Source organism: Eublepharis macularius, chromosome 15, assembly GCF_028583425.1.
Source record: "Eublepharis macularius isolate TG4126 chromosome 15, MPM_Emac_v1.0, whole genome shotgun sequence".
Classification (NCBI taxonomy): domain Eukaryota; kingdom Metazoa; phylum Chordata; class Lepidosauria; order Squamata; family Eublepharidae; genus Eublepharis; species Eublepharis macularius.
In genome coordinates, this window is record NC_072804.1 from 17,658,605 (window position 1) to 17,669,540 (window position 10,936).

General features: G+C 46.8%; 1 non-coding gene across 1 annotated transcript; it reads right to left on the minus strand.

The window, feature by feature from the left end:
* Window positions 1–1,384: 1,384 nt before the first annotated feature.
* Window positions 1,385–1,456, minus strand: TRNAT-UGU (transfer RNA threonine (anticodon UGU)). The gene has a single exon. It is a non-coding gene; the product is annotated as a tRNA-Thr (tRNA).
* Between the last annotated feature and the right edge of the window lie 9,480 nt (window positions 1,457–10,936).

Consider the following 10,936-nt stretch of genomic DNA (forward strand, 5'->3'; position numbering starts at 1 on the left):
CTGCCGTTTGGGGGGGGGGAGTCTATGGTGTCCACAGCATGATGACATCACTTCTGGGGAAAACCTGAAAATGGTAGTTAGTTATGGGAATCACTGGAAGCTCTATGGATTCTGTAGTTCTGTATAGCTCTATACCACAGCATTTCCTAGAAGTGATGTCATCGTGTTCATGACAGTACCCCCCACCATATCCCCCAACCCTACATGTATTTTCTTTTTCTTTTCATAGAGTGAGTGAAAATTTGAAAATGATACATATTTGTAGTGGAGAAAATTGGAAACCTGTTTGTAGTTTATTTAGTCCTTTAAAAAAAATTCCATATGACTTCATTTTCTTATTTTCATTCTCTCTTTTTTCTCTTTTATGTTCTAAGTATTGTTAGTTTGATTTGTTAGATGATTTTGGTTTTTTCTCTTTATCTTTTATGTATTGTTTGTTGCTTAAATAAATAAAACATTGAACTCAAGGATTCAACCATGAGGGCCAGGAGGCCGCATTACAGAAGGGGAAGGGAGTGAAATAACTCCCTCCTCCCACTTCCATCCACGGAGTTGCACGTGCAGAAGGAATAATTTCACCCCTTAGTCCCACTCCATGCAGCCCCCTGATCTGCATGAATGTCCTTCCACCCTGGTCCCATGACACCCGGAATAATCTCATGGTCATATGAAACTGCCTTATCCTGAGAGCCAAGCTACTAGTGACGAATGACACTTGCCTGGCAAGTGAACAGACTCACGTGTGTCCGGTCTGTTGCCCACAGTCCCTCCATCTTTACGTGCTTTACAATCATCCTCTGTGTGTGTGTCACACACACTGGATGTGTGTGTCACACACACTGGATAACATAAGTCATCCAGCTCCTGGGAAGACAGCGCTCTTATCTCGGATGGGTCACCACAGCGGCCTTGGGACGGTTCCCTCCTATTCTCCCACTGACTATACCCAGCTGGTTGGGCACTGAGGGTGGGGGGCTTGCAGGGAGGGGCTGGAGCTTTGTAGCAAGCATTCCATACATCATTCTCAACAAGAGCCCTGTGTACAGCCAGATGCTTTTACATGCTTTTGTGTAACCTATGGACATATATACGCTGTAGTTTTAATTTCTCAATAAAAACCCTTGACTCAAGAGAGGCTGGATTTCTTGCTGCAAGGAGAGGGAGACAGCTCCAAGGTATCCTGTTTTCCATAGACTGACAACGTGTGTTCCTCCCTGTTCACTTGCCATTCACGTGCGCTCCACTTGGTCATTCGTCACTTGTAGCTTGGCTCTCAGTCAAATCCCTGGCCTACCAAAGTCAGTATTTTCTCCTCTGGCTGGCAGCAGCTCTCTGAGGTCTCGGTCTTTCCCATCACCTTCACCTGCTACCTGGTCCTTTTAACTGAAGATGCCAGGAATTGAACCTGGGACCTTCTGCACACAAACCAGATGCTCTACCTCTGAGCTACAGCCCCTCACCCAATCATTCCTGTGATCGACAGAGACTGCTGTGGAGGAGTGGGACAGATAGGGAAATCAGCCTGCTGTTGGCAGAAGGTGGGGCAGGACAAACATTCATTGACAAAATTAATTGGCATTTTCAACATTCCTTGATAAAGTTTGCAAATACACATCTGATTCTCTTTTCCTCTTATGAAAGTTGCAATTTGTAATCACAAGTAATAATATAAAGTCAACAAAATCCACAGTGCTTGTCCATCCAGTCCCCATGATGTACATGTGTGGTCACTTTTGGTGTAATACTACTAGCATTGGATATGGACAAGGGAATGAGAGAAGGGAAAGTAGTTGCCTGAACTTTATTTTTTTGTTGGCCAGTACTACAGGTGTCTCTGAGCTAAACTACAAGAGACAAATCACATGAAGATGCCCATGTGTAGGGAGTTGCAATGTTAGCTGGGAAGCTGAGTTTTAAAAGAGATCAGAAGGCTTTGTCAATTTCCCCTCTCTACAGAGCCAGCAAAGATCGCTCCTCAGAGGGTTTGTTTATTTCCTCTTCGCCTCCTAGAAGGGGAGATGAAACTGACAGAGCTTCAGGAGGCGAAGAGGAAATTAACAAACCCTCTAAGGATCAATCTTTTCTGGCTCTGTAGAGAGAGGAGAAATTGTCAAAGCCTTCTAATCTGTCTTTTAAAACTCAGCTTCCCAGCTAACAGTGTGACTCCCTTCACGTGCAGTTCGTCTCTTGTGGCTTAGCTCTGAACTAGGGATCCAAACTTGCTCCACTTCTGGCAATTCCAGCTATTGAGGACCAAGCCTATGCTTATCTCCCCAGTCCTGTCCCTTCATCTGCATAGCCTCTGTGAATTGTGTTTTTTGATCACACTAAAACATAAAGGAATGTTGAAGACTAGTTTGTGTTTTAGCAATATATTGCGGCATACTTGAGATGCTGGAAAGAGTTGAAACAAAAAACAAAAACGCGGGCTGGGACCAGCGTATCTACAAGACCGTCTCTCCCCATATGAACCCCAGAGGACTCTCCGTTCTAGTGAGAAACATCTGTTAAAGGTCCCTGGCCCCAGGGAGGCCCGCCTGGCATTGACCAGGACCAGGGCCTTTTCGGTCCTGACTCCTGGCCCCAGCCTGGTGGAACACTCTGTCTGAAGAGACTAAGGCCCGGAAAGATTTGTTATCCTTTTGCCGAGCCTGCAAGATGGAGCTGTTCTGCCAGGCATATGGGCAGTGCTAGGTGGAGCCCCCCTGGCCAGTTGATGAGGGATTGGGCCCTCCCCACCACCAATACCCCCATTTTTAAAAACTCTTTAATGCAGAGGTGCTCTGAAGTTGTTTTAAATTTGATCAGTGGAATTCTGTGCCATTATGTTGATATTTATAATTGTATTTTAACTGTGTAAGTTGGATGTTTTTAGAATTGTTAACTATAATAACTGTTTTATATATTTTAACCGTTATGTATTTTGTAATCCGCCCTGAGCCTGCTGGAAATGTGGGGAGGAATAAAAATCAAAAATAAATAAAAATATTGCATCTAATTTCCCACTTCTATATCATATTTTAGTGTTTAATATAACTGTTTTGCACATCTGCTACTGATCCGAAAACTGAACAGAGAACCTTTGGAAACAGAGGCTTTTAATAACAACTTGAAACCCTTTCCTATTTAAGGCTTGTATACCTTAGGTCTAGCGATGTCCCCAAAACCATATTCACCTGGCTCTAAAATATGAATTCCTTCAGACTAGTGGCTTCAGTTTACAAGGCTGTTGAGCTCCATGAGTACACAGGTGCCTTGGGAAAGTGTGTTTCCTAGGATTCCTAACAGGGATGTGTGTCTCAAAAATCCTGAGCCATAAAAATTGTGGGAAAAGGTAGTCATGAAACCCCTCCCTCCCTCCCTCATGAAATCCATGGGTTTTTTTTTCAAGTTCCAGAGTTTCCCAGCAGTGCATGAGCTCACATTTCACTCTGAATCTGTACTGAGTTTCTCCCTTCCAATTAGATCATTTCAAGAAAGGAGCAAAGAACACTGCAGCCAATCCCAAAAGAGCTGCCATTTTCTTTCCCCTCCTTCTTCCCCCTTCACTTCTATTTGTGGGCTGGAGTTTCACAACTTTTTCTTGTGAAAGTAGAAAAGCCTAATGGCGAAGGTGGCTTCCTCAGGGCCTGTAGAACTCGAACACTTTGCCCAATTTGTTGGCAACTTGGGGATCTTTGAAGGACAGGAAGAAGACACTCCACTGGTGGTGACATTTGGTTAAAACATGAGTCCGGCCCCTCTGCCCCAATCTCCCATAGAGAATAATGAAAGTGCAAAGATAGAGGGGGGTGGGTTGCAATGGAAGCTTTCCTCACTTTCCAAAAAGAAACAAACAACAAACCACAACAAGGAAGGAAGGCAAAGGCAGAGTTTTCAGTGGAAATGTTAAAAAAAATATGTCATTCACTCCCAGCATAAGGAAATGAAATGAAGGCAGACAGGGCTTTGTTTGTTTTTAATGCTGGTGGCTGGCTGAAACCACCTGCTGGCTTGACAGTAGACATGGGCACGAACAAAAAAAATTAAATCAACCAGCGGTTCATGGTTCGGTGCCAATGACGATCCTGAAGTCACGAACCGCAATGAACATTTTCCGTTGCCGAACCGGTTTGCCGTTCACGGTTTGTGGGGCATGGAATGGCCCCTGTAGCACTTAGAGAGCCCATATTCCTGGGGAGTCTTTTGCAGGTTCTCCTACAGCCATCACCCAAGTTTGGACAAGATTGCAAAAGGGATCTTGGAGTTATACCCTCTCCAATCCAAGGCCCCCAGGAAACTCCCACAAAAATCCAAGCTCAATTATACTCTGTCTCTCTCCCCAAAGGCTAGCAAGTGGCAAGCAAGAGCTCTGCCCCTCTCCACTGCTCGCTGAAAGTGAAACCCAGCCTGGGAGCCCATGGCTATTTATAAGCACAGGTCCCATTGAGCAATGCAGGAGGTCTGTGTTTGGCCGTCAGAGCTGCCTATCAGGGTTTGCAGGGATGAGATTGGAGTGCCTATGGCTACAGAACACCCCCTTCCCCCTCCCTCCCCTGGGTGTCTTCTCCCAACTTGTAACCACTTTGCAGCTCCATGGTTGGAAGGAAGACCTGCCGATCAAGGTAAGCTGGGCTTCCATTCGGGCTTCCAGGGTGACAGAAGGAGCGCAGACAGAGTTCAGGCATTCCCCCAGCTCCATTGCCAGAGGAATTGATTGCTGGTGCCTGAGTGTCTGGTTTCCCGAACCGCAGCTGAACACACCGAACCAGGCCTCTCCCAAACACTGGTTTGTTAGCTTTGGACAACCACGAACCACCGGATTGCGATCGCATGATCGCCAATTTCGTGGGTTTTTGAAGTTCGTAATGCGGTTCATGCCCATCTCTACTTGACAGCCATTTTAGGAATTAGAGAAAACTTAGTGTGGCTGTGCAGACAGAGGCCAAATTTGGGGATCTGTAAAATCAGCCCCCTTTGTTCAATATCCTTGAAACTTAGTGATTATTTATATTAGAGGGAAGACTGGGTTCTGGGCAATTTTGGTGCCTCAAATGCAAAAATAGGTGCCCCAAACCTCCAATTCTCTCTCCTCTCCTTCCTTATTGAAAAGAACAGCTATGGAAATCATGAGAATGAAAAAAACCTAACCAATTTCACGTCTGAGCTGGCAACGCCCCAATGGAAAACTACCCAATCATGATAAACATGTCACTCAAGAGCCCCAGATATGGAAACACAATGAAAAATTTCAAAATACATGTCCTTAGTTCCTAGCACCTGGGATTTTGATGTTTTTGTACACACTTGAATACACACATGAATTGAAACTTTGTGAGTGGGGAGACCTGTCTGCCTGAAAGAGGAGAAGACCAGGGCATTGAGAGCAGATGAAAAAGCAGGCTGTGGTGGCCTGAACTGGGCATGGGAGGGCCCCAGCGGCTGACTTAATACAGATACATTCCCCCCACCCCTTCTGATCAGTCTTGGACATTCTTAAGACTATGCAGATCTTGGGGCCTGGAACTGAACTTTCCTGTCGGCTGGGAACCCACTTGCCACTCCATTTACCTGACTTGGTGGGGTAAGGCCCTAAGTTTTAATTGTTGCTTTCATGTTTTTGTAAGTATATTTTAGCTTTTTTGTATTAGTGATGTGTTTTGTTGTCACTGCTGATTTTAATGATTTTTAAACTGTGATTTTTCTTATTTTTTAAAAATCTATTTCCCACCCTGCTGAGGGCAGAAAGGTGGGGCTTATTTTTTTTAATGTAATTGTATAACACACACACACAAGAAACAAAACACAACAATGGCAGCAAGTTTATACACAGGCTTCTATAAAAGGTTTCCAAATATCTAAAAATAAGTCTATACTCGATTGTCATCTATATGTGATACAATCAAATGCTGATAAGTTTATAAGGTCCTCAATCCAATGAATTATGGAAAATGGGCTTTTGCCTTTCCGATGCAGTAGGAGACATCTGTCAGGGCTTGTTGCTGCCGCCGCTGGGAAGGGCACCGGCTGGGCCGGCCCTGACATCAGAGGGGCACCAGGGATGCTGCAGGACCCTGCTCTGTGGAAGGAGGGGCAGTATACATCACCCTAACTCCCTCTCAATCCACTCACTGGCCTGCTTACCCCCTGCGTCCTCGCCCGCCCGCCCGCCCGCCCGCCCCCGCCCGCCCGCCCCCGCCTCCTCCTCCTCCTCCTCCTCCTCCTCCTCCTCCTCCTCCATTCTTGCACTACTCTGCTTTCACTCCACACCATCACTCCTTACTCACACCCACCACCTCAGAGCTCTTCCTAGCCACCTTATATAGGGTTTCCTTGCCCCGCCCTCCGTCTAGGCTTGTTCCCTCTCCTGACTTGGCCCAGCTGTGCCTTCCCTCAGGTGTTTCCCTTCTACCACTAATCCCTTCTTGGCTTCCTTGCCTTGCTGGCAGGGTGGGGTTGAATGCGAGCCATCCCCAGCTGAGGTCTCCTTGGCCTTGCTCATGAGGAGCTGCCCCAGTAGGCCTTTGAACTGCTGAGCTTGCCTGGCCTTGCTCGCGAGGAACTGCCCCAGCCGGCTTCTGTGCTGCTGAGCTTGCCTGGCCTTGCTCGCGAGGAATTGCCCTGGCCAGCTTCTGGGCTGCCTGCTCATTGATGCTGGGCGGGGCTGCCCATCTCCTCCCCCAGAATGCCTGTGGCAGCTCCACCTGGAGGGGCTTGGCTCCTAGCAACTCCTGAGCCAGGCTCCTGTCCTTTAGCTGGGTGTGGCTCTGGGCTGTAGTGGCTGCTTCTCCTCCTTGGCTGGTAAGAGCTCTGTTTGGGCTGCTGCTGGGTCCCTATTCCCCCTGCCTTGGCCCTTTTCCTCTGTCCTGCTAAGCCCCCTCTCTTCCCCCTGGAGGGTGGGACTGGCTGGTCTCTCCCTGCTCCCTCCAGCCCTCTGAGGCTTTGGCCTTTCACCCCTTCCCCCTGGAGTGGGCAGGTTCTGGACGTGGTTGCTGGCTGGGGTGGTAGGGCCACTGCCTCCTGGTTGCCTCCCACTGCTCCCTCCTGGCAAGTCTGGGGGCTGTGACTCGGACCCCGGACAACATCTTTTTAGTGATTGTAAGAGCCCCGTGGCGCAGAGTGATAAGCTGCAGTGCTGCAGCCCAAGCTCTGCTCACGACCTGGGTTCAATCCCGGCGGAAGCTGCGTTCAGGTAGCCAGCTCAAGGTTGACTCAGCCTTCCATCCTTCGGAGGTCAGTAAAATGAGCACCCAGTTTCCTGATGTAAAGTGTAGATGACTGGGGAAGGCAATGGCAAACCACCCCGTAACAAAAAAATCTACCAAGAAAACATTGTGATGTGATGTCCCCCCATGGGTCAGTAATGACTCGGTGCTTGCACAGGGGGCTACCTTTACCTTTACCTAAGGGCATACAGGGTCCATTTCCATTGACCATTGATTAGGTTCCATAAAACAGACAAATAGGTTAAAAATACATAAACATCTTCAAAAAGAAATGAATATTCTAATATAAAATTAATATGAGAAATGGCTTCCTTTCAAATGGTCTTAATACTTGGACATGTCCAAAGTATATGCTTAAGAGTTGCATCGTTTAAGTTACAATGCCCACAACTGGACACTGTACTTAATCCTTTATTAAAAATGTGCAGTGGTGTCCAGTATACCCTAAACATAATTTTTTGCTGAGTAAGTTGCAACTTAAGATCATAGAAGCAACAGGTGTGAGGCTTAAAGCCAGGTTCCATTGCTTGGCAGATTTGGATGATTTAGTTAACTATTGGATTCATCTCTGAGACTACGCATATCATATTTATTAACTGACATCAATTATTTAAAAACAAATATTGAAGACTTTGTTTTCTGTGTTGATTCAGTAGGAGTTTCTAGAAATAAAGTTGATTCTGAAGCACTCAAAGCCGCCAGACCCTATTTCAACACCAACAAATGTTGCAAATGGAAATATTGCCGTTCAGCAAAATTGGCAGATCATATCTGTCTAGCAGAGCCATAGCGAGCCCATTTGCCTATATTGGTTTAAGTTCTTACAGGCCCAGTTTGGCCTGACACCCTAGAAGTGGAGTGTGCAGCTCAGTGATTAATTGCACCTGGAGCTGGCGTCCTTGAGAGACAAGGGAGTTTGGGCTCTGCACGGACACCTTCTCAGCCCAGCAACGCTGATTACAAGGTGCCTCTGACTGGCTGGCAATCTTAGAAAAAGGATGACTCCTCCTCGCTGTTCACGAGGCACCCAACCACGCCACACACACTCACTGAGATGTTTGTGAACTATTCCATGCTATGTTAGCATGTGAGAGACTTTGCTCCAGGTCAGGCCTGAGATGACTACCTGCCTGGCATGGGTTATGGATTGTGAGTATGAGCCTCAAGCCTCTTCAGAAAGGCAAGTTAGCAAGTTTATGTTTTTAGTCAGTCAGCAGAATAGTCTAGCGGTTTGTTGTTTTAATGCCTCTTGTTTGTGCCTTAAAGGGAGTAGTTCCTGCCATCTGCATACACTCCTCTGAGTTAATAAAACATCTGTTTGTATAAGTCTTGTGTCTTTGAGTATCTGACCAACTGTGTGCAGAATCCCCCAGGTGAAAGAACCCAGAGACTGGTGAGTCTCAATCAAACGGGGTAAGCCATCCTCCCAGGAGACCTGCTAGGGGTTTGAGTAGCTGTAATCAGCACTTGAAACGGCAGGCAGGAGGTGGTGACACACACACACTCACCCCCCCCCCCCCCCGGACAAGACCTCAGCTGAGAAAATGAAAAAAGTCATCAATTGATCTAGAGTAAAAAAATCCTCCTGTCTGTCTTAGTCTTCCATATGAAAGATTTCCTCCCAATTTCTGTATACAGATTGGCCCATAATGTAAGTATTTGGCAAATAAATAACTAAATAAATAAATACATTCGCACAGCATTCTTTTATGTTTGGACAACTTTCACACAGCAGCTTCTCCAGCACCACCACTCCTCTGCCGCAGTCTCCAATACTAAAAGGCATGTGAGGGAAAGCCGCACTGGAGCTTTCTCTTATTGCTCAGGTGTCCCCAGGTGCCATTCGAGACTGCCTGCGAGCCCAGCTAATTTTATAATAAGCTCCAGCAATCGCTGCTCAGATAGATTCTGCTGACTGGGCAGGTGCAAAAAGTAGCCAATGCATTCTGTGGCGCGGTAGTTTAAAGGGAAACACTGAGCTGCAAAAAGAGGGGGATGAACTGCAAGCAATCCCACACTCCACATATGCCAGACAATTGAATGGCCTAACTGACCGTGAACAACAACAACATTCTATTTATATACCGCCCTTCAGGACAACTTAATGCCACACTCAGAGTTGTTACTATTATCCTCACGACCAGGGCTTTTTTTCAGCAGGAACGCAGTGGAACGGAGTTCCAGAACCTCTTGAAAATGGTCACATGGCTGGTGGCCCCGCCCCCTGATCTCCAGACAGAGGGGAGTTGAGATTGCCCTCCATGCCACTGAGTGGTGCAGAGGGCAATCTAAACTCCCCTCTGTCTGGAGATCAGGGGGCGGGGCCACCAGCCATGTGACCATTTTCACCGAGGGCAACCCACTGAGTTCCACCACCTCTTTTCCCAGAAAAAAAGCCCTGCTCACGACAATCACCCTCTGAAGTGGGTGGGGCTGAGAGAGCTCCGAGAATCTGTGACTGATCCAAGGTTACCCAAGCTGGCTTCAAGTAGGGGAGTGGGGAATCAAACCTAGTTCTCCAGATTAGAGTCCTGCCGCTCTTACCCACTACACCAAAGCTAATAAACCAAGGAGGCCTTGCCTAGCAGCTACTGCACAGGTTCATGATAAACTTCACCGGGTAACTTTGAGGAGATGTTGTCAGGAGGTCACTTTGCATATAAGTGAGGAAGCTTATACTAGTTGTTGTGGATTTTCTGGGCTGTTTTGGTGCTACACCTCTGAAGATGCCAGTCCCAGCTGCTGGTGAAATGTCAGGAACTACAATGCCAAGACCACGGCTATATAGCCCAGAAAGTCCACAACAACCATTGTTTTCTGGCCATGAAAGCCTTCGACAATATATCGAAGCTTATACTGTTCATATAAACATGTAAAGCTATGTTCCCCTGGTGAACATTTTCACCATGAAGCTCTCAGTACATCTACTTGCATTAGCTGAGCCCAGTCACACGTCTCAGCATGGCAAACTGAGCCAAAACAGTCCATCATAAATACGTGGCGGCACACCAGCGTTTTGATCCACCTCCTGATTTTGCTACTAGCTCTCAGCCACATCTAGTTATCCTTTGGCAAGATGTGGATTGGACGCACAGCTGATTGCCTTCCAACCCATCAGGCCAGCACTTGGGGATGTGGAGCGCTTATCTATGAAACTGCCCACAGGAACGGATGACTAATGCTTGTGCTTCAGAAGGCATTTTACAGCCAAACGGCTTTGGCTAATGGAACGTTGGTCTTTTTTCCTGTCATGAGAATATTCCTGTGATCGTCAGGCCTCTGGCAGACTTGAATATCTCATGATCTATTAAGCTGAATGCAGACCACCAGTACATATGGTGGCTTGCCAGTGTCTTGTCAACTCCTTTTGCTCTTTTTGAAGACTCAGGCAGACAGCCGAATACAGGAGGAGACATCTCGAACCCTTGGTGAACTGCCATACCTGTGTTTGGCTTGGTGGATGACAGCTTGTGAGATCCTGTACCTGTGTTCTGAGGCTTTCCCTTCATTCACTTCTTGTTTAACACTAATGAGCAGACCAGAAAATTGGACCTGGAGAGCTCCCACGGAGACATGTCCTTAAATTACATTGAGAGACCCGTTCTAAAGCCAAGCAGTTGATTAATATTGCTTGGGATAATTAAATGCTTGCTGAAACAACTATTCTTCCACTGCAGTTCTTTCAGGCAGCTTGTTTCTGCTGGCATGAGCTTATGTTTTCCAGTTACATG